The sequence below is a fragment of the Rhinolophus ferrumequinum genome, chromosome 25, assembly GCF_004115265.2.
Source record: "Rhinolophus ferrumequinum isolate MPI-CBG mRhiFer1 chromosome 25, mRhiFer1_v1.p, whole genome shotgun sequence".
NCBI lineage: Eukaryota > Metazoa > Chordata > Mammalia > Chiroptera > Rhinolophidae > Rhinolophus > Rhinolophus ferrumequinum.
The window spans coordinates 11,408,134-11,432,871 of NC_046308.1; the positions used below are offsets into that span (position 1 = coordinate 11,408,134).

General features: G+C 42.0%; 1 protein-coding gene and 1 non-coding gene across 4 annotated transcripts in view; both read right to left on the reverse strand.

Annotated features, from left to right (window-relative positions):
• The window catches only part of KSR2 (kinase suppressor of ras 2), a 357,439-nt gene that overhangs the window by 320,099 nt on the left and 12,602 nt on the right, over positions 1–24,738 (reverse strand). The window lies entirely within an intron of this gene.
• Positions 19,498–19,571, reverse strand: TRNAS-ACU (transfer RNA serine (anticodon ACU)). The gene has a single exon. It is a non-coding gene; the product is annotated as a tRNA-Ser (tRNA).

Here is a 24,738-nt window from a genome sequence, read left to right on the forward strand (position 1 = left end):
TTCTATGCATCCTTCAAAATCCAATTCAAAGGTTGTTTCCTATGTTAAATCTTCTCTATGGTAGATTGTATTATTGATCTGCAAATATTCTCTCTCTGTCTCTCTCTCTCTTCTCTCTCTCTCTCTCTCTCTCTCTCTGTTGCTCTCGCTCTCATACACACATACACACACGCGAAAGGGAAATAATTCTCCCCCACCCCCACTTGGTCAGGTGACTTGCTTTGGCCAATGGAATGTGAGTTAAAGGATGTTTGGCCTCTTGCACTCCTATGATCTGTCACAAGAAGAGGAAGTCCAGGCAGCCGCTGTTCCTACAAGCTGGCTTCCAGAATGCGAGTCCCATGGAACAGACGCAAACCCAAGCCACAGCCTCCAGAGAAGCTGCTACAGTGACTCACAGACTAATGAGCAAGAAATAGAGTGTTCATTGTTGTAAATCAAACCGAAGTGAGGGATTATTTGTTACTGCAGCAAAAGCTGACTAATACATTCTCCAAACAAAACCTTCCCCCTCTGCTGTGGCAGTACGTGAACATGTCTCTCTCCAAGGACTTCTTATCATAGTCCAAATTTTTTTCTTTAGACATCCTTATGAGACAGTTCTTTAAAGGCAGAAACTATTTCTTTCCCAGTTTCTTATATGGCAGGCATTCAATACACTGGCTGAATAAATTATAGTATTAACTAGACAGATCATGATGATCACAAGCTCTCAATCATTACAGGCATAAACAGCAAACACAAGGAGGATTTTAAACATTCCAACACATTGCTTTGCAAGAAGTCAGGGCTTATGCTTCTTGGGCCAGGAGGGCCACTTGTCCTGAGCCTCTAATCCAGAAAGGACTTCAAATTCAGACATCTGATGCCACTCCAAAGGCCACGAATCATTATATCATGTGCGTTATACACATGTTGATTTCCTAAATGGAAACATGTAAAGCACATCACCAACTTGCATAATTCTGTTTTGGCCTTTCCTTATTTTCTTCATTTCCAATATACCAGGAAACTGAATGAAAGTGGCCTAGATCTCTCTCAATCTCTAGGAGATGTTGCAATAAACAAGAGTCTTGGATTTTCAATGCCATTATGTACTAAATATGAAGATTAAGTTCTCCCAAGATCACATTAAGCAGCCAAGTTGAGTGGGAAAGGCTGTTTCTCTGGTATTTAGCTATTTGGATCTGTAGCCCAGATTAATGCTGTATCTTGCCTTCCTTGTTAAAATAAAAGTGGAGATTAACATTACTCAAATGATGGTATGTAATATTCTTCTGGAAAACACAAAAAATATACACCTGTGACCTGAAGACCATGTGGAAGCCTGGAAACTTAGAGCAAAACCTTGCCACTGTAGAGAATTATGTTATTCCGAACATGTTTTAGTAAATGCTTTTGGGTGATGGGATTATGGAACTGGTTTATACTTCTCAACACTGTTCCATGCTGTCCAAATGTTCAACAGGGAGCCAGATTTAAACATATAAAGAGGGAAAACACAGATTAAAAGGAAGAGTAAGATTTGAGCTTAACTCTTTAGAGGATAGCGTTTCCTCAGATGGTGTATTTCAGGAAACCGCAAGCAGGGATTTGTAAAGACAGTGAAATGCCAGCTAGGGAGGCTTACCTAGTTAAAAAAAAAAAAAAAAAAATCATTGGTAATCGGTCCCCTCAGGGCAGACACTGTTTCCAGCAGTTCTGAAAACAGTTTGTTCCTAATTAACCTTTTGGTGAGAGTCTCCAACCAGCCCAGAGGTGAGAGGCCTGACCCTGGGCAGGCGGGGCCAAAAATGGAGACGGGGTGACTGCGACATATTCACCTAGAAAATGGATGACATACCTTCTACCCACCCCAGGTTGGCTTCAGAAGCAGAGTGCTCGATCCCTACGTGACCCACAAGGAACAATATCTGGGGATTTGTACAGTGAGTTTCTAGACCAGGACACAGGGACCTGGTTTCGTAGGGCTGTGAGCTGCTCACATGGCAGGAGACTGGGGGAGCGTTGAACGTCCCCCCTGAGGGAGCAGTCACCACTTCCGAGTGCCGTGGAGCAGTAGCGAAACCCAGCCTTGTCTGCCCCCGTCCCCCGCATGCCGCTCACTCTCCCCCGTGTAAAGTTGTCCATCCTCCTGGAGTGGACTGAATAGCGTCTCCCCACAACTCAAGTCCCCCAGGAACCTCAGAATGTGACCTTATTTGGAAATAGGGTCTTTGGAGACGTAATGAAGGTAAAAACTGAGAGCAGATGATCCTAAATTGGGTTGGGCCCTAAAGCCAATGAGAATGTCCTTCTAAGAGACAGAAACAGGACACACAGAGAGACACAGAGAGGAGAAGGTCATGTGAGGACAGAAGCAGAGGGAGTGACGCTGCCACAAGCCAAGGGGTGCCTGGAGCCATCAGAATCCGGAAGGGGCAAGGCAAGACTCTCCTTGCCTTTCGGGGGGAGCACGGCCCTGCTGACAACTTGATCTTGGACTTCTGGCCTCCAGAACTGGGAGAGGATAAATTTCTGTTGCATTTGTGAAATTTTGTTTCAGCAGGCCCAGGACCCTACTACACCTGCCTCCCCCCCAAGTTTTCCAACTTGCCCTCTTGAACCCAGCTCCTACACACCATTCTCTCCCGTGACTCTTCTTCTCTGTCCCTCTCTTCACTCTAAATGGGGCAACTGGTTCCAAAAGGGTTCAAGGGGGTCCTGCGACTTACTGGCTATGTGACACTAGATACAGACTACATCAAACTCTTGGTTCATCAGATTGACTTCCCATCTGAAAACTAGGAAGAATAATATCCTGGGTATACACTGTTATTATAGGATCAAACAAGTAATCGTGTAAAGCACTTCGGTGCAGCATCTAACATGGAGGAAACACAACTAACTTTATCTGTCATCATCAGTAATGCTTTTACTCAGCTGCATAAGCCCCTTGTGTGGGCACTGTCTTGTAAATTGATCTGCACAGACTTGGATAAAAGTGGAGCTAAGAGAATACTGAAGGATTCTGGGGTTTCTAGAACTACGCAGAAAAATGAGCAGTTGCTAAATAACAAAAATGTTAGCTCTTTACAGTTTGTAAACTACTTCTTCCACTTTGTGATTGGTTCTCACAGTAACTTTGCAAAGTACGAGTTCTTATCCCTATTGTAAAGAAAACACACAAGCTCAGAGAGTTGAATTCAGATTCAACTCACATTTACTGGGCATGGACCTCCAATTTCTCACAAATCAGATTTGTAAGATTACAGAGCTTATAAAATCTCTGATTTCTTTCCCTTTGCATCCCTAGGTCTATCTCAGTGCCGGACGATAGCAAGTGCTCGACAATCCTTTGATGAAAGTGGCAAGTGATACATTTTCATATGCATTCGCTAAATACAATGTGAATTTAGGGATCTCGAACTGTCAGCATCTCGGAAAGACGAGTCCAATAAAAGACACATTCAAGTACCCAGGATTTCAGCTGTGTACTGAAGGTCCAGCGACAACAGATGTTAGCTAGGCCACAAGGTCACCCAGAGCCATTACGGTACCAGCAACCGTGTGTGTGTCTGCAGTGACTATTTTTCCTACCCCAAAAATCGAGATGCAAGATCTGATCAGCCCCAGGGCACTTAGGAAGACACTGGGGCAAAGCACTTTCAGCCAAGATGACCCTGCATTCACTCTTTTACCCGACATTCAACTATACTATACATCCTAGGCAATGGAGAGAGAGTCCTGAGCGGCACTGACGTGGCCTTGGCCATCAGGCTGATCACAGACTAAACTCGTCCTGCAAAATCCAAGGAGACCTGGCATACCTGTGTGTCTTCATGGATCCTGATAAATTTAGAAGCTTTGGGATATATCCTAAAAGGTTTTCCTCTTTTTTTTCAAGACGTGATTCAAGTATCTCCTCCTTGAAACCTTCTCTAAGACCTGAGGAAGACTAAAGATCTCTCACCTGCACACCCAGAAAGTCCGCCCCCCACCGCCCCCACACCCAGAATTACCAAAACGTTCTCTACCGTCAAGCTATCCTCCAAAGTCAAGCTCAAGTGACTCTTCCCTTTAATCTGTGTTTTCCCTCTATGTTATATGTTTAAATCTGTCTCCTTATAAATCTTCTCTTATAAATCTTTTCTGGTCCTTCAAACCAGACTTGGAGGAAATTGCCAATTTATCATTTTGCCAACTGAAAGATTAGCAAATAATTCCACTTCTGTTTCGTGCTTTTCCCGCAATCCATCACATTCTGATAGCGTCACATTAGTGTTCCTCAAACTAGGATACATGAAACCCCAAGGTGCCTCAGATGAATTCTTGCAGGGGTCTATGTGGACCAGACAAGAATGCTGACATTTTGAGTTTTCACTTCAAAGGTCATTTTCTTAATGGTACATGGCGTATACACCTGCTGGCTCATGTGGATGCCCGCCGTGTAAACCAGTCCCACCTGGCAATTTCAGCACCTGTCATTTGTGAGCTTTTTGGTGCCAAGTTGCTCTGCTTTAATTATCACATACTAATGAGCACAGAACTGAGGCGGATGTAATACACAAGATAACGGGTCCCCCCAGTGAAGGTCAAATGAAGTCACTCCGGCCATTCTTCCTTCCTCACACGACAGGAAAACTAAGCCACCAAAGGCACACACACCTGAGGCTCACCAAAGACAAAACCACCTGGGAAAGAGGAGGTGGAGTCCCGTGCAAGTTTCAATGAGCAACTGACGTTCCGGAAAATATCACTGGCCACACTGATGGTAACCAGTAGGTTTGCAAAATAGTTTGCATTTGATTTTTGCAACTTTGTTTTGTCTTCATAATTCTCTAACAGCTATAGGCATAAGATGTTTACACCTAGGATTGTGCTGGGCTTCTCCACCTGGGCACTGCTGGTATTTTGAGCCAGACAGTTCTTCGCTGTGGGGGACCGTCCTATGCGTTACAGGATGTTGTTCAGTATCCTGGCCTCTACGCCAGTAGCACAGCACCCTCCCCACTCATGACAACCGAAATGTCTCCAGACATTGCCAAATGACCCCTGGGAGGAAGCAAAACCACCCCGGTGAAGAACTAGTCTTTTGTTGGTAGAGATTTCAGTTACATTAAAATAAGTCTATATAACATATCTAAAAGACGTTTTCCTTTATAAAAGGAACATTCTTTATGTTTGAAAAGCCCCAACGGACATACGACCAGCACCCGCGGATGGATATATCGGTGGATACACGAGACTATCATCACTACTCTGAATCCGTACTGTGTATGGCCTCTCTGTGCTCCATTCTCTCCTCGGTACCAGAGGATACAAGCAGGCAACTGACAGGCTGCCAGATCCCGCCCACAAAAGTGTCCTTCCAATTGTGCGCTAGTTGCCAACCTTTGAAATGAGTTGAAATCATGTAAAAGCTGAACGTCTGGCTTCTCTTGAAAAACACACAGAAGCTCCGGCCATTCTGAGCCCACATCCCTGCACGGAAACCTCAGCTGGAACACAATAGTGACCGGGGTCCCCACTTTCCCATCTGCCCCATCTCCTCTCCACCCCCGACTCCTTCTCACCTCACACCCAGGCGCTGGCAAGTCCAGTAGGATGGCTTTCTGACTGCAAGAGGAGGCTGACCATTGACCTGAGCTGCCCTAATCCAGCAAGCAGGCTGCTGTTATTTAGCCTGTTTTTTTCCAAGGGACACTGCCTCGTTCATTATGATGGCCACTCTGGCGCCTCTAAGTATTAGAGTCTGCAAGCCTAAGCCCTCCATGGTGCTTTGTGCGGCATCCTGAAGCACACCTCTGATCCAGCCACTCGCCTGCTCGTGAACTTCCACTGGCCCCACTGCCCATCAGACAAGGTTCAAAGCTCCTGACCATATGGCCTCAGTCTCGATGGCCAACTTCCACACACTCCAGCCACAGACCCTGCACTTCCCTGCCCTGCCACCTGCTTACTCACCCTATTACTTCTCCCCTACCCTCTCCTCATGCCCTTTCCATACCCATTTCAAATATTGTCTCTTATCAACTCCTCCGGTCCTTCAAACCAGGCATGATCTTGTCCCTGATTTAACAGCCCTTGTGCTTTAACTGTAGCTTGCTGCTGAGTAAGTCCCAGAGCCCCGAGGGTGCTCAGACCCCAACAATGAAGAGAGAGTCCACATTTCTCCAGATTTCTCCCTTGGTCCTAAACACACGATTGTTTGGCAGGACCTCTGAGGCTCTCTATAGCTGCCTTGACCAGAATAACAGGTTCAGAGGAGCCTTCAAAGCAACACATGAGGGTATCATCAGCTTTAAACACAATGTGGCAGGAGGCAAATCCTCAAGGAGGCATGCAACTATCTGTTGCAGAACCGTTTGTCATACAAAATAATCGGAAATATCCTAAATGACTATTAATCAGAAAATGGTTAAATAAACTATGGAACATCATATCATGGTTGTCGTCAGTGCTACTCACTAATTCCTAGTTCATTTTTCATAAAACACTATACTTCCCCATATCTTTTAAAGAAAGGCAGGGCCATCTGACCTACTCTGGCCAATGAAGCATGAGCAGAAGTGTGTGTCATGACACCCAAATGGAAGCCTTCAAGAGCCAGTGCGGACATCTCCATGGTCCCCTTTTTCTGCCTCGGTGATTGTGGGATTGAAACCTCTATCAGCCTGGGCCCAGGAGCAACTCTAATTAGTACAGATCCTTGCTGAGCTACACTGTACGTGCAGCATGAAAGACAGACAAACTTTTGTTGTGTGAAGCTACTGAAATTTGAGGGTTGTTGGTTACTGCAGCATAGCCCAGCCCATGCTGACTCAGTTTCCTCCTTCTATAGAATATAATGCAGCACTCTAAAAGATGAGACTAACAACTATAACCAATACGCACCTAACAACAAAGCCCCAAAATACATGACATAAAAACTCACAGAATTGATGGGAGAAATAAACTTACTAATAATAGTTGGAGACTTTAATACTCCACTCTCAATAAATGATAGACTAGACGAAAATCAGCAAGAACAGAGAAGACTTGAAAAAGAAGGAACTAATAATTGGACCTATGACTAAATGAAGAAAGAAAATTATAGAATGACGTGCATAATAAAGGTATAAAATACATACTTATATACAAATAAAACAATGGTACATATTTCCTACAAGCACATACATGTGTATGCACATAGAAAACAGTCTATAAGGATATTCTGTGAACTGACTACACTCTGGCGAGCAGGGAACAGGCCCCAGCATTGGAGGTGTGCTCAAGGGCATTTTAGTGCTGTCTCTAATATGCTAATTTTTTTTTACCAGGAGAATGCATCATGCATTATGTGAATAATTTTTTAACAACTTAAATGAAAGAAAAATAAAGTAGGTCCTATTATGGTGGCTACGACCTGAAATACAGGAAGAATAAGGCCATTGCCTAGACTAGAATAAAACATGAATAAGAGTTATACACTGATACCATTAATTGAGCACTTACTATATGCCAGGCCCTAAACCAGCTACTTACTCTGGATGCACTAACTTGAAACCTCACAAGAGCCCCATGGGAGAGAGAGTTATGATATCTGGCAACTCAGGGAGGTGAACGGCCTTTCCTAAGATCATATTCTATCACGCTGTCTCTTAACTTCTACAAGTAAATTCAATGCTCAGGATAGAGAAGGCCGGTTCCAAGTGTAGGTGTCCACACTATAAAACAGGGTGCAGGTAAGGGAGGACTGGAGAACAAAGAAGTCGAGTTTCTGAATCTGGGACCCACCTGGCCTCAAGATGGGTTTGCAGCCAACAGATGGTAAACTCCTGGGGAGTGGACAAACTTATGAAAATGTGAATTCACTGTAGGTGGAAACACAACAACGCTCTTCACTCTAAGTCACAGCTATTTGTGTCCTGTTCTTACTGCCATACTGGTGTTTGATCTTTGAGAGTCTGTCACGGTGTGGTGGTCCGGCTCAGGGACACCGGTGCTTGGGTATGAATCCTGGCTCTGTTTAGTCACTGTGCAACTTTGATTATTTAACCTCTCTCAGCCTCGGTTTCCCCATCAGTAAAATAAGGGTAATAATAAGATTTCCCCAAATGGTAATTATCATAATTACACGAGCCAATATGTGTAAAATCCTCAGAATGCCTTTGGGCACATTAAATACTATGTAAGTGCTGGCTGCTACTGTTACTCTGAATTCCACAAATGCCAACTGTGGTGTCTGGCATATGATAGATGATCAGTAAATACTAAGCAAGTTGAATAAAGCCGTCTTTGAGGCCACACAGTGAGATCTTATCATAAGGAGGCTTTCTGAGACACTTCTAACAGACGTGATTAACACACAATCTTTGGAGTCAGGCTGACCTAGACACTGCCGCAAACAGGCTGTGTGTCTCTGGGTAGGTTGCTTCACCTCTCTGAGCCTCAGCTTCCTCAACCGTAAAATCAGTGTGGATATTATACTATCCCCTCAGAACTGCTGTAAGAACTAAATGCAATCAATACAAAGCACTCAGCACCACGCCTAGCACATAATAAATGCTTATTAAGTGACAGTAATTATTATCACAACTAAGTCACTGCACTGGGCTCACTTAATCCTACTCCTTTTCCACCGCAAATAATGTTATAACGGCATCCATAAGAGGATGCAGAGCTAGTACGTGGCTTGAACCTTTCAAAATAAGAAGAAATAATCGGTAAATAGTAGATGCTCTTCCTACAGACATAAATGCAAATCCCTAAAGAGTTTAGCAAATGTGTTTCTGTGACAGCTCTTTATGGAGGCTGCATACTTTTATTTGCTGAGAATTTGATGCACTAAATGTAAACAAAGAATGATGAAGACTCTAATAGCAATCCCCAGACAGAAGCCAGGGCTCCTTCCCAAGCTCCCTGGAAGCAGGCATGTTCATGCGGTATATTTAGGCTGCTGATCACACGCAGAAACATTCCCACCTATCTGAAGACAGGGCAAACCCAGTGAGTCTCAAATTAGCAACATCCTACGACGTCTCATCAGGCAATCTAATGCAAATGATGTAACTTCTCCTTGGAGAAATACTGCGAGAAATTCTCCCGCACAGGCTCAAGTTCATGGTTTAAGATCAGCTATCAGGACAACGTCAGGAGCCTCTCTCGGTCAGAGCCTGCGTGGCTGAAAGAGTGCATGTCAATCAACCTGGGGTAAATGAAAGCAGTTTGCACAGCTTAGCAGAGTTCCCTATTTAAAGAAAATCTGGGAAGATCATTTGGTAGGGTGAACAACGGTCACAAATAAAACACTTGGGAAATTTTACACGAGTTTGACTTCATGAAAGACATTATTTTTGAAGACCCAGAACCCACAGAGTTGACAGATACTGATGGCTGATGTGCCGGACCAGTGCCTTCTTGACAAAGAAGTACTATTTCAGAAGAATGGAAACCCATCGACATGAAATTAAACACAAGTATTTAGAGCTATCAGACCCAAAGTCGAAAATATCCACTCCCACTTAGGGATTCGTTCACCCGTCATTATTACGCTTCTGCCATGTACAAGACACGGACCAGCATGGACTCTCTCCTCCTGGAGCTTACAACTGAGTGCAGAGTGAAGAGAAAAGAAGATATAGACGGGCAGATGAAATACAGTCTATCCTCATTACTCACAGATTTGCCTACTTGCTAACATGTACTTGTAACTCCAAGATCGATCCTCGTGGAGTTTTTACAGTTATTTGGGAACATATGCAGAGCAGTGAAAACTCTGAGTTGCCCGCTGTATGTTGCCGGCGGAGGTGGAAACAAGTGATACTCTGGCTCCTTGTTTCAGCTTCCTTCCATAATCAAGGTCCTTTCCATGGGCTATTTACAGCCACATTCTCATGCCAGACAGCCTTTTTTTTTTTTAATTTTTTATTTGGTGATTCCACTGTTAAAATGGCCCCCAAGGTTAGTGCCAAAGGGCTGTCTGGTGGTTCTAAGCTCGAGCAGCCTGGGATGTGCCTTATGGAGAAAATACACGTATTAGATAAGCTTTCAGGAACAAGCTATGGTAGCATTGGTGGGAAGTTCAATGCCATGAGAGAGGTACCTAAGGTATCTTTAAACAGAAACTCACATAAAACAAGGTTATACTATATTGATCAGTTGGTGAAAACGTGGCCAGAGGTTCACAGCCTATACCTCCCCAGGAGCAGTGGCTCAGCATTCATTAATCCAGCGATGATTTTATAGAACCACTAGGAATAATGAGAATCGACTGTACCTCAAATCTATACGTGCAATGAACAAACAACTAAGCTGACATAGAACTCAACAGAGTGCCCTACTTTAGGTTATCAGGATACATAGTGCGTCCAATATTTTACCTGGTGTGTAAGAAAGAGGGTAGTATATTTCTTCACATATATTGGTCCTATAAGTACATATATGTATACATACATATATGCTTGCTTTTTTAATGGAGGTTAAAGCTAAAATAAAAAGTTTTACACTGAAACAAATGAACTTATCTGTATATCAAGTTGGTGACATAATTATACAGAGAAAAAATGTATGTGACTCTAAAACATAGCATTTTGACTATATCTAGTAGGACATATCCTAACAACAACAACAACAACAAAAAGAGTACTGCAAAAAAAAATCTTAATTATATTCAGTATTCTTATGTAATAGTAGCAGTACAAATATCATTATTTTGAAACATGTAATAAATATTTAGGTCAATGTACTTAGAAACCAAGATTCTTAGCTTCGGAGAAAAGGGTGCAAATATAAAATCGAAAGTTAAGTAAAATCGTAGAATCTTATATGTAAGTTGGAAATATCATTATGAATTCACTGTGCTCACTATAAAAAATATTTACTTTTCTAAATCTGTCTAATGAAGTATAACCCAGTAGCAATGATCACCTCTAGTGCCCAACTCTGGTTTCTATACACCATTCTCTCTGAAAGATACTAGGGATTCTTTAAGAAATGGCCAATTCCAGGTGTGGGGAACAAAATAATCCTGGGACAACCTGTTGTGCCAGAAGCCAAAGAAGCCATTCAAGACAATTGAGACCGAAGAACTTGGAAGGCAACTTAAAATATCTCCCACTGGTTAAAGGAGGGACGTTTTGGGTGGCTGGATGGCGCATTGGTTAGAGCAGAAGCTCTTGGCAACGGGGTCGCTGGCTCGATTCCCACGTGGGCCGGTTGGCTGTGCCCTCCACAACTAGATTGAAGACAACAAACTGTCACTGAGCTGCCGGAGGGGAGGCCGGATGGCTCAGTTTGTTGGAGCACGAGCTCTTGGCAGCAAGGCTGCTGGTTCAATTCCCACATGGGATGCTGGGCTGCGCTCCCCTCAACTTGATTGGAAAACGGCGACTGGACTTGGAGCTGAGCTGCACCCTCCACAACAGGATTGAAGGACGACGACTTGACTTGGAGCTGATGGGCCCTGGAGAAACACACTGTTCCCCACTATTCCCCAACAAAATTTTTTTTTAAAAAAAGGTGGGATGTTTGGAGCTTCAAAAAGAGTAATGAATACAATGGATTGAAACACACCAAATAAATTATTTTAAATCCATGAATTCATAATAATATTCTTAAAACTCGCTGGCCATTTTTGGGTGTTGCTAGAGTTCCAACTCTGTATTTGAAAAACTGGTAAGCAGAGGGAAAGAATCAGCATTTACGCTGCCTTTCTATATAAACTGGACTTCAGGGTAACCATATAGGCGATAAGCAAATGTTATGTCCAAAATATTTCTAGCTTAAGATGCAAAAGGATCAAAGGCCTAAACATAAACTGCATAGAAGAAAACATGGGTACTAAACTTATGGACCTTGGGTTCAAAGAGCATTTTATGAATTTGACTTCAAAGGCAAGGGAAGTAAAAGCTAAAATAAACGAATGGGACTATATCAAACTGAAAAGCTTCTGCACAGCAAAAGAAACCATTGTCAAAATAAAGAGGCAGCCAACTGAATGGGAGAAGATTTTTGCAAACAATGCCTCCGATAAGGGGCTAATATCCAAAATATATAAGGAACACATACAACTCAACAACAACAAAACAAAAAATCCAATTAAAAAATGGGCAGAGGACCTGAAGAGACATTTCTCCAAAGAGGACATACAAATGGCCAATAGACATATGAAAAGATGTTCAACATCACTAATCATCAGAGAAATGCAAATAAAAACCACAATGAGATTATCACTTCACACCAGTTAGAATGGCTATCATCAACAAGACAAATAATAACAAGTGATGGAGAAGTGGTGGAGAAAAAGGAACCCTCTCACATTCTTCGTGGAGATGCAGATTGGTACAGCCGCTATGGAAGGCAATGTGGAGGTTCTCAAAAAATTAAGAATAGAATTACTATATGATCCAGCAATCCCTCTCCTGGGTATCTACACAAAAAATCTGAAAACATTTATCAATAAAGACACGTGTGCTCCAATGTTCATTGCAGCTTTATTTACGGTGGCCAAGACATGGAAACAACCAACGTGTCCTTCGATAGATGAATGGATAAAGAAGTTGTAGTATATATACACAATGGAATATTATTCTGCCATAAAAAAGACGAAATGGATGGATCTTGAGATTATAATGCCAAACGAAATAAGTCAGACAGAAAAAGTAGAGAACCATATGATTTCACTGATATGTGGTATACAAAACTGAAAACAACAAAAGAACAAGACAAACAAATGAAGAAACAAAAACTCATAGACACAGACAATAGTTTAGTGGTTACCAGAGGGTAAGTGGGGTGGGGGGTGATAGATGAGGGTAAAGGGGATCAAATATATGGTGATGGAAGGAGAACTGACTCTGGGTGGTGATCACACAATGGGCTTTATAGATGATGTAATACAGAATTGTACACCTGAAATCTACGTAACTTTACTAACAATTGTCACGCCAATAAACTTTAATTTAAAAAAAGATGCAAAAGGAATGAATGATAGAATTCGGAAAGCGTGATATTGTAACCCATCGTGGAATAAGGGATCTAGAAAGAGTCATCAGCGGATGCCAGCCATTAGGTAAAAGATTATTAGAACACATTATAACGGCACCTCAGGCTGTCAACACCCAATCCCGTTTGATCAATGTTAGCACCACGGAACGTGCAATACCCAAGTATTGTGTGCTTTCTGGTGCGATCATTACAAAATACACAGCAGCACCTATGAAGTATTATTGCAAAAGAAAATAAATTAATAAACTGGAACACCAAACATCTCTAGATTTAGCGATCATTTGATAGGAAATATGGGGGTAAAAGAACAAGTAAAACCCTACCCCCTCGCCAAGAAAGCATGAAAGTTCCACAGGACAAATGACTGTTTCTTCACCAAGTAAGCAATATTTTTAAAAGGGAACAGGAACTCTGAAGGTAAAGAACTTAAGAGACCTATAAACCAAATGCAATGTGAGACCCTTGAATGACTCCTGACTCAAACAAATCAACTCCAAAAAAAAAAAACATTTTTAAAAACATCTGGAGAATGTGAACACAGACTGTGTATGAAATTATATTAAGAAATTAGTTTTTATTTTATAAGCTGGGGTAACAGCTTTGTGGTTATATTATTTTAAAAGGCCTTACATGTTTGAGATGCATACTGCAGTATTTACAGGTAAAAATTTACAATCTGGGATTTGCTTTAAAATATTCCTGTGCGCACACACACACACACACACACACACACACAGGAATGGAGGCAAATGAAACAAGATTGCAACATGTTGATTATTGGTGAATCTGGGTGGTAAGTGCATGGAAGCGCATTCTATTTTTTCTTTTATGTTAAAATTTTCCATTAAGAAATATTTAAAAAATAATAAATTGTCTCCTGTGGACCTTACTTCTTGGAGGGGAAGATAGTTACTGATGACAATTTTAACACCTGGTGGTATTTTACACGATAATTACATAATAATGACAGCAGCGGTAGCTGTTAATATTATTACTTCCTGCACGCATGATGTAAGGCTAAGCATTTTACATGTATCATCTCATTAAATCCTAACCCTGAGAAGTAGGTCCTATTATTATCTGTATTTTACAGAAGGAAAAACTGAGACTCAGAGGTGCTCAAACACGCACAGCTAATCAACAGCAAGCCAAGCTTTGAACCCAGGGCTGATTCCAGAGTGTGCGTGTGTTTATCTATTATGGGACACTGCCCAGCATAGCCTTTTCGGAACCAAAATAATGGCTTCCTAGCAATCTTTCTCATGTAGATCCGGAATCAAACAACAGAGGAAAAAAAGAAGAAAAACCAGCTCTCTCCCCATCCCACCTAGGTCCCCTTCTTAGAGAACCATGCCAAGCTTCACTAGCCCTTTTTATTTTCTGCTACAAAAACAGGATCTTGTTGCCAGAGATGCTTTGAGCACCGAACATCACGTGCAAAGCACCCCCAAGGATGATGAACGAACGCTCCAGAATTCCTAATTAGCATCCCTCAATTAGGAAACTGGAAACCACTGCTTTGGAGGTAAATTACAAGTTGGATTTGCATATGTTGGGGCTGCTTTGCTTATGTTGGAGGAAACTGGTAGGTCTCTCCCAGGAGGGGCTCCGGTGCCATTTCTAAGGGCTCTTTCTGACACTGAGGAAGTGTCCCTCAACATCCATTCTCCTGGTCACATGTTTATACCCACCCAGAGGAGAAAAATCACACGGCATCCACAGGCAGTAAAAGCCACGGACGACCCTGCAACGTGGAGGCACAGTTAAGATCTGAGGGTGCCCTCGGTAGACTGTCACCTTTGGGTAGGCATCCTGGGAGGAATACAGCATGGCCTGCAGCACAGCAGATCCTGAGGCTTCAAATCCTGCCTCCATCAATTACTATTGTGTTTCCCCGAAAATAAGACCTAGCTGGACAATCAGCTCTAATGCGTCTTTTGGAGCAAACATTAATATAAGGCCGGTCTTATTTTAGTATACTATAAAACTGGGTTTTATATAATAAAATATAACATAATATAATACCGGGTCTTATATTAATTTTTGCTCCAAAAGACACATTAGAGCTGATTGTCTGGCTAGGTCTTATTTTGGGGGAAACACAGTAGCTATGTGTCCCTGGGAAAGTTATTTGATCTCTCAGTTTTGTCAGGTATCGAATGTGATGGCACTGACCTCCCTGGGTTGTTGTGTGGACGAATACAGGATAATATATGAAAAGTGATTCACCCAGTCTCTAGGACACTGTCAGCATCCAATAACAACACTGATCATTTATAAAGAATGATTTTACCATCATTATCTTATTAATTTTAAAAAGGACCGGGACTTTCCCAGATACCAAACACTGGTATGTGAAAGCAAGATAACCAACGTATTCTGGTATAAAATTAGCACGGGGAATAGTCATTTCTCCTTTTCTTTTCCTCCTTATTTTTCATATTGTAGTAAAATATCCATAACCTAAAATACAGCATTTCAACCACTTTTTAAGGGTACTGTTTAGCCCATCCATATTGCTATGCAGTATCACCACCGCCCGACTCCAGAATCTTTTCATCTTTCCAAACTGAAACTCTGCACCCATGAAACAATAGTTCCCCTGTCCCTTCCCCCAGCCCCTGACAACCACAGTTCTGCTTCCCATCTCTATGAATTTGACCATGCCAGGTGTCTCATATAAGTGGAATCATACAGTATTTGTGTCTGACTTATGTAACCTAGCGTCATGTTTTCAAGGGTCACCGACGGTGTAGTGTGTGTCAGCACGCCGTCCCTTATGATGGCTGAATAATATTCCATTGTACGGATATGCCACATTTTGTTTATCCATTCATCCATCGATAAATATTTGGAACGGGCAAATTCATAGAGAGAGAAAGTAGAATGTTGTAGGTTACCAGGGACTGAGGGAGACAGGAAGGGAAAGTTATTGTTTAATGGGTACAGAGTTTTGTTGGGGATGAAAAAGTTTTGGGTATAGCTAGTGGCAATGATTATAGTACGCTGTGAATGTACATGACGTCACGGGATCATCCACTTACGTAGGGTTAAAATGATACATCTTGGGCATATTTTAGTACAATAAAATGTTTTTAATGGAATAATAGTATTGGGGTGGTTCTAAGGACTAAACTGGTGCTTCTCAAACTTCACAGTGCACACAAATCACCAGATTATATCAAAATGCAATTCAGAATCTAGGCCAGGGCCTGAGACTCTGCATTTCTGAACAACTCCCAGGTGGCGCCAATGCCACCGGTCCATGGCCCACACCTCGGGGAGCCCTGTACATGAAGCTCAGGTGAGAGCCTAGGATACAATAAGCACCAGGTAAATGCTAGATACAGCTACAAGACTGACACTGAAGCTGATAGAGACTTTTCACACAACTTTGTCTTTCACTGCTGAAATGCTCATTTCAAGAAGAAAGCAGCACATGTGATCTGCCTCTGAAATTCCATAATCTCAAGCACACTCTTTTCACAGAAGCTACGAGAGTCTTGCAGAACAGACTTCAGCAGCTGTAAGAGTATCTCCCACAGCCGTCTAAAAACCTTTCTCTCAAAGCAGCATATGGATAAAAACCTCAAGCTTGAAAAACATTTCCATTTTCAATGATCTCAAGCTAAAAGAAGCATGCATAACACACAGGGTGAAGGTGAACCTTGGTCTACCCTGTCCACACCCTGAAATACTTTGGATGATGCAGGAGTTTTTTGTGTTTACCTCTCCCTGGCATGTGCTCAGGGCCTGCAGGTGAAGAATAGATAGAAATAGTTCGGGACCGGGGCTGCAGAGAGGACTCCAACAGGAGCACATCTTCATGGCTTAGATTCAAGTGGGGCTCCTATGTCCTTACCCCTTGATAAACAGGGCATACCTGCTTAGATTTGGGGCCAAATCTAGAGTCAAGACTGCCAAAATCATGCCTACCAAACCTAGGAACCACCCAAACCAGATCACTGTTAGAAATTCTCGCTACCCATCCTTTCCTCTCCCTCCAATTTGGAGCTGAAAGCTGCCCATATGTGTCAAGTTCAAGAGTGCACCCTGTTACTCTGCTTCCAGGGTTCGATCTGCGAGGCGTGAACCCAAATCATAGGAACAATTCAACAAGAAAATTTCCAAATAGAGCAGAGAAATTAATTTGGAAAACCAAACATAGAGCATCCTAGACCAGCCAGATTCATTTCTACAGATTTACTATAACTGCAGCAGCTAACATTTATCGAGCACTCGTCATGTGCCAGACGCAGAGCTACACACTTTGAACGCATTATCTAACCCTCACAGCAACACTATGAGGCATGTACTACCATTTCCTTATTTTTACAGCTGGGGAAACTGAGACACAGAGATTAAACCTCAGGTTTAATCATAACTAGAGGAGCCAACACTGTTACGCAAAACTGAAGTCTATCTTAAAATGAGAGTTTTTAAAATGTGGTATCACAGGATTGACACACGTGTACCGTCAAATTCAAGAATTCAAACCTAGCCATAAACCCACAGTCAAAAAAGAGAAAAAGTTCACTCGTGTCCAATCTGAAAACACTAGTGATGTCTGCAGTTTGGAGATTGTTCCAGGTACTTACATGCAGTGGTTATCAGGTACTGACACACCGTGAGTGATCAGTGATGGTAACACATGTCCTTGTTATAATCACCTACTGCTGCCAGATTTAGCAAATAAATGGATATTCAATTAAATTTGAATTTCAGATCAACCCACCTGACAAATACTTTTTTAGTATAAGTATGGTCCGTGTAATATTTGGACATACTTATACAGGAAAGGTATCCATTGTTGATCTGAAATTCAAGTTTAACTGAGTATCCTGTATTTTATCTGGTGACCCTATGACCAGCAAATAGAATGCATTCCTTAACCAGGAACAGGACAGCCAGGCCCTGCCTTGTGGGTCGAGTTTCCCGAGCACTTTGATTCTCCCAGTATCCTTTGCAGTGCAGTAAAGTTCTGTAACTTGCCCAAGTCAGACAGTGGCAAGAGGGTGGCAGAGCTGGGACCCAGACACTGTGTTCCAGTTCTCCATCCACTCACTGTCCCAAGAGACACATGGCCTGTCTTGAAGGGGAGGGAGGCCAGACATGAGAACACACTAGAAGCAAAGATTTATTGGTGCTGGAACAGACTGGCAGAGTAAGGCTATTGTGTAAATCCAGCTGATTTTGTGAACGTTGAGTTAAAGGGTCTCTGATGAAACATCCCACTCTGAACATCCAGATGCTCTCAGTAATGTTCTTTACCCTTTTGATCTTTATACTCTGCTTTGAATGTTCTGTATTTGCGGGAATGCTGGATTAAGAATTCCAGCTAGGTTGTGACAGCAGATTGTTTCCTCTAGCCAAGCTGACTATCTTTTGGAAACAGCATCCAGCTTTCATTTGGAGAGCCTCCCTGTTTGGTCCATGGATCTTGGAAAAAGCTGACCTTCCTCCCTGGTTCCAGAATTGACCTATTAGAAAGCTGTGCCCTCCTGACCCCAGAAGTAGAGAAATGAACCAAGCCTGACTGGTGAAAACGACACTCCACACATTCATGGGAGTAACTGGGAAATAATCCTGGTCTTCCTTCATAGTAGCTACACAACAGAAGGTGAATGTGGAGCTTCCAGTAACCATCCTGCCACCGTAAGTAAAGACTGCTTGCATGAAAGCAACACAGAAAGAAAGCAGATCTAAGAGATGGAGAGGAAGGTCCTTGCCTGCATTCTTTAAGTGCTTAGATCCAGCCATGCTGAAGGTGGGGCTACCTATAACCTTCTTAGTTACATAAGCCAACGACATCCTAGTCTCTGCGTAAGCCATTTGAGGTCCACTTCTGGCACTGGTGACTAAAAGAGTTTGGAAGAATACAACCAGTAACCACCATCATTTTTTTACATTGGTCAACAGGCATGGACAAAAATATCTATAAATCCTGTTTATTGTAATTTCTGAACATATCCAAAATCCAACCACAGCTCAACAGGCTTGGGGGGGTCACCCCCATCTCTCACCTGTGGCAGTCTTCTAACTCATCTACCTGCTTCTACTCATGACCCTTACAGTCTATTCCCAATCGTCAGCTAGAAGAATGCTATTAAAACCCCAGTCAGATCATGAACTCCTCTGCTCAAAACCCTCAAATGCACTTTATTGCACATAGTAAGAATCTTTATACTGTTCTCAAGACCCTGCCGATCTCGTCCCATTTTGCTGCCAGGACCTGATCCTCAACTCTCCAGTCCAATTACACAAGTGTCCTGGCTGTTCCTCCGAGACCTCAGGGCCTTTGCACAAGCTGTTGCCTCCCTCTAAGTGCTCTTCCCCCTGCCCAAGCTACCCTCCTGGATTGATCACTCCCTCACTTCCTTAAGTCTTGGCTCAAATGTCACCTTTCCTTGAAGCCTGCTTTACCTTCTCTTTTTCATAATTACCACCTTCTATCATGCTTTTAGGTTCCTTACTCTTTATTTGTCGGGTTTTTGTTTTGTTTTGTTTAAAAGAGGGCACAGCTCACAGTGGCCCGTGCAGGGATCGAACCAGCAACCTTGGTGTTAGTAGCAACGCACTCTAACCAACTGAGCTAACCAGCCGCCCTTTTATATTTATTTATTGTCAGTCTCCCCTGAATAGACTGTGAGCTGCCTGAAGGCAGGGCTCTTTGCCTGTTTTACTCATGGGTGTATCCCCAGCACCTAGAACACTGCACAGCACACAGTAGGTGCTCACCACTGGGAAATCATGAGTTGGGATGAAGCAGACCCAGAAAGAAGGAAATGGGTCTGAAAACTAGAAGGACAATGTCAGGGACCCTAGACAAAAGCTGGAGCGCCACAGTGTGTCCAGGGACTCTTCCTCCATCGGGCCCGGTGTCGAGGTGGCATCTGGGCTCAGCCCACCCTCTGCCCGCCTGGTCCTACCTTTGCAAAGACTCTAGTTCCCATCTTAGCAGACAACTAAGAGCGACTGGCTGTGAGGAAATGTGATTATACATGTATGACTGAATAGTAGTGGGGGAGAGGCCTCCTCTTAATCTGAGTTAATATAAGACTGCTCTCATTATCGTTAATCTGATCAAAGAATGACCAGCTCTCAGACCTGTAGCACGCTAGTAATGAATTTTTCATAACTCTGTAGAGACATTTTCTGCACAGCTCTTAATAATAAGACACAAAGCATAAGATTTAAAATGCATTTCCATTTCACCACCTCTTTTCTCCTGGCTTTATTTTCCCTCCCTCCACCCTACCCTTCTCAAGGTCTTGCCCATCTATCCATGTTATGGGGTGGCCTGTGTTTGTTGTGGTGTTAAAGAACCTGCCTCCACCTTCGGGGACCAATCAATTCTTGTTATGCTTTCAAATCGTATTTGAGAAGTGGAGATCAGAGATTAGAGAGTTATATTCAATCTGGCAATGAGACTGCCTCGTTTTCCTAGAATGAGGAGGAGATGAGGCAGGAAAAAAAATGCAAAGGAACCCAGGTTAGAGAAAGGAAAAAGTGCTATCCCACCCCCTTGCCTTTAAATGGGCCTGCAACACTCTACATTGCAGTCATGTTGGATTTCATTTGGCTCCTCAAATGCCCGTGCCGTGTCCTATCTCTAGGCTTTTGCACATACCGTTCCTCTGCCTGGGACAGCCTTTCCTCATATCGAGTTAACTCCATCGTCTCTCAGGTCTTAGTTTTAACATCACATCACTAGATCCATGAGCAATATATGCTGTATCCCAGAACCCAGCACATTGCCTGATGTGCTACATTCCTGGGGGAGCCAAAAAACTGTAGACAAGTGGACACGTTGGTCAACGTTGCTCAAGCAGGAGTTCGCCGTCATCAGAAGTGTCTGGATGCTGACGGGAACCACTGTGAGCACCTCTTGTCATTGCAGAAGTCAAACGTGACTTGTATTCATCTTTTGTTATCGGTATATATTGAGTATTACCATTTTAATCCAGTTTTCCTTTCTTAAAATGGGTATACACTTTTTTGGCACCCTCTGTGTATTGGTACGCTATAAGCACCATATGGGCAAGACTTCGTTCCAGCCTAATGCATTTAACACAAAGAGCAATGAATGAGTGAATGAAGGCATGCTGACACTGATCAACCAGGTCCCCTTTCAGAGCAGACGTCGGAAATGGCTGACGACTTATCTGAACACCAAAGCTCTGCCTATTGTTCTCTTTGTTCCTTCCAGACACCGTGCCCAGAACACTGTCAAGATCATCTTCAACGGCAACACAGCTTGTTCGTTGAGAGTGGACATGACGATATGTTTTAAATGGACAAAATCACCGGCCATCATCAAACGGCCACCATGAAGGCTACCATTTGGGGGTCAAGAAAAAATAAAGAGATCTTATAAAGTCACTCTAAGGCCGTTTTCAAGAATGTTTTAAGTAATGCCAACAGAGCTAGGGCAAGACTGTCTGATTTGCTGTTTAGGTAAACGTCTGACTAAGGAATTCTTGGTATGATAATAGTAATCTGGTTATGATTTTTAAAACAGAGTACTTAGTATTTGTTAGAAATACATATTGAAATATTTGAGGATTAAATGTTATCATGGTTTTAGGAAATGCTTCAAAATACGCCAGGGAGCATGGGGAAGAGGGTTAGTGGCCATAATTTGATCATTGTTGAATGTGTGTGACGGGTACGTAATGGTCCATTATGCTAGTCTCCTTATTTTTGTATAGATTTGAAGTTTGTGTGTGTCGTGTGTGTGCACGTGTGCTTGTCTGGTCCCAGTAACATCTCTTCAATGGAAATTGAGAATAGCCACCCCATAAGCAAACACTATAAAATCAACAAGTAATTGGTTACCCATCTTTTCCAGGCTAAACAATGTAACTAACCTTAATTTTTTCAACCCAGGGCTGAGTAGGATTGGGAAAAAAAATCTGAAGCCGCAATCATCAAACCTTTGGTGTTCACAAAGTATATCAGTAGTATTGATTACCTGTGCCTTCCTTTTCCTCGCACAACACTATTTACACATATACACACACATCTGAATTAAAGGGGAAAATGGTGACGCTTTTGATCAGATTATAATGAAGCAATGTCTGTTTTTTATTTAAAGTTTTGATTTCTGGGTTCCATTGGAAAGTGGAAATATCCGACAATATTAGGCCCAAATCCTATCCATTGGCGACAGTGACATCTATAGATGTGACATATGGCCTCTAGTTCACCATGGCCCCTATGACACCTCCGAAGTGTCCTACTTCTGGCCTATTTTCCTTCTGTGGGTTTCCTGCCTGGTCCCAGAAAACAATGGACTGCGTGATCCCTGGAAATCAGACAGCTTCATCTGTGAAACTCATATCCATTTCTGATGTCATTTCCAAAAAATTTCGTCTTAAATTAGGCTTCCATGTCATTAACATGATTCTAACTCTGTATTTATTTCAACTGAAATGTGCATTTTTAAAAACCATGCTTGCCTCAAGTTTCTTAGCTCATCACAAGTTGATTCACACATGCAGTAAAGTGCTTTTATACATTTTTTTAAGTCACAGAATTATTGGAAACATTTACCTCTCACAGTTATCGTTCCTGAAGATGCAAACCCACAAACTAGTCCTGTAAACTCTGAAAGGATGATAAATGAGTACACTCTTTCTAAAGGACCATCAACCCACAGATGAGAAAAAGCCCTACAAGCCGGCAGTAATTCTACTTCTAAGTATATTTGTTAAGGAAACAAATAAGAAAGCTTGACAAAGATTTCATTTCAAGAAGAGTCATTAAGTTGTGTTTATGAGACCAAAAGAAATCAGAAATAATCTAACTCACCAAAGGAGTTGAGTCAACTCAATTATGCTATATCTTTATATTGGAATGTTAGTAGTCATTAAATGCTATTAAAAAAATAGTTTTGGCAGGAAAAGACATTCATATCTTAAATCAACTTTTAAGAGGAAAAGTAGAGAGTCTGAAATATATAAAATATAGTTATTCTTAAAAGTCACATAAAAATACATATTGGGAGGGAAAGCCTGTCAGACTCTCCAACAAGGTGTTAGCAATGTTGATCTGTGGGTGGTAGGATTATAAGTGTGTTCATTTTTATTTTTGATTTAGGCACATTCCATTTTTTCTATGGTGACTGCACTTTGCTTGAATGTCTAGAAATGTCTTTAAAATTGCTATCTCCTTTAATGACTTCCATTTTTGAAGTCAGTGTGAATGATTCATAATCTGGCATACAGAACCAGACCAGCCAACCAAGCAACTGCAAGAGCTCCAGGGAACTGTCATGGAGACCATCACGTACAATCACAAAAGGTATGGAAGGAATTTCTGAGTCTCAAGTTCCTGACTGGGTACCAGCCTGAACCGGGGGATGTTTCTTTGGTTTTTGGCAGGGGAAAAACAGTTTCCCAAAGGGTTCCCAACCTCCTAGCAAACAAATGTTCACGGCAGCACTATTCCCAAGAGCCACAGGTGGAAACAACCCAAACATCCACTGTGGGATGGATAGACAAAATGGGTCTCTCCATACAAAGGAATTTTATTTGGCCATAAAAGGGAATGAAGTACTGACACAAGCTGTAACACGAATGAACCTTGAAGACATGATGCTAAGTGAAAAGGACCCGACATGAAAGGCCACGTATTGTATGATTTCATTTATATGAAATATCCAGAACAGGTAAAACCATAGCAACAGAAAATAGATTAATGGTTGCCAGGGGATGGAGGGCAGGGAAATGGGACTGACTGCCAACAGATACAAGGTTTGTGGTGTCTCTGTGTGTGTGTGTGTGTGTGTGTGTGTGTGTGTGTGTGTTTTGAAGGAAATATTCTGGAATTAGATAGGAGCAACGAGCATCTACTAAAAACCATCTAATAATCATCGCCTTTAAAATAGTTAAAATGGTGAATTCTATGTTATGTGAATTGTGTCTCAGTTTCTAGAAACCTAAAAAAAGAGAAGCTGGGGTGGCTATATTAACATCAGAGCAAAGAAAATGACCAGGGATAAACAGTAACTTTCCCTAATGATAAAGGGTCAGTTCACTGAGAGAACCACCATCTCAAATGCGTATACGCTTAACAAAACAGCTCAAAATAAAGTAAAAACGGATGGAACTACAAGGCGAAATGGACAAATCCACAATTATGATATAAGATAGCAACACTTCCTTCTGAGTATTCAATAAAACAACCTGAGAGAAAATCAGCAAGGATATAGAAAATCTAAACAATAACCAATTGTGTTTCCTACGAAAAAAAACACAAACAATAAAATTGAAAACAGAAAAATAGAGAATAAAGAAAGCCAAAAACTGTTTCTTTTAAAAGATAAATAAAACTGATAAACCTCTAGCCAGACTGACAAACCATAAAAGGCAAAAATTAGGAATGAAACAGGGAAAATCACTGTAAATCCCACAGATATAAAGGATAATAAGGGAATATGACGAGGAACTCCATGCATGTAAATTCAACAACTTAGATCAAATGTACCAATTCTTTGAAAGCCACAAACTATCAAAATTCACCCAGTTATAAATTTTAAAAATTGAATTTGTATTTAAAAATCTTACGGGGCAAGAAAAAAAGCAACCCTCTAGGTCCAGGTGGTTTCACTGGTGAATTCTACCAGCGCTTAAAGCATGTGAAGATGAAATCACACCAATCCTACACAATCTCTTTCAGAAAACAGAAGCAGAAGAAACACTTCCCAACTCATTTTATGAGGCCAGTATTAGTCTGATACTGAAACTAAACAAAGACGGTACAGAA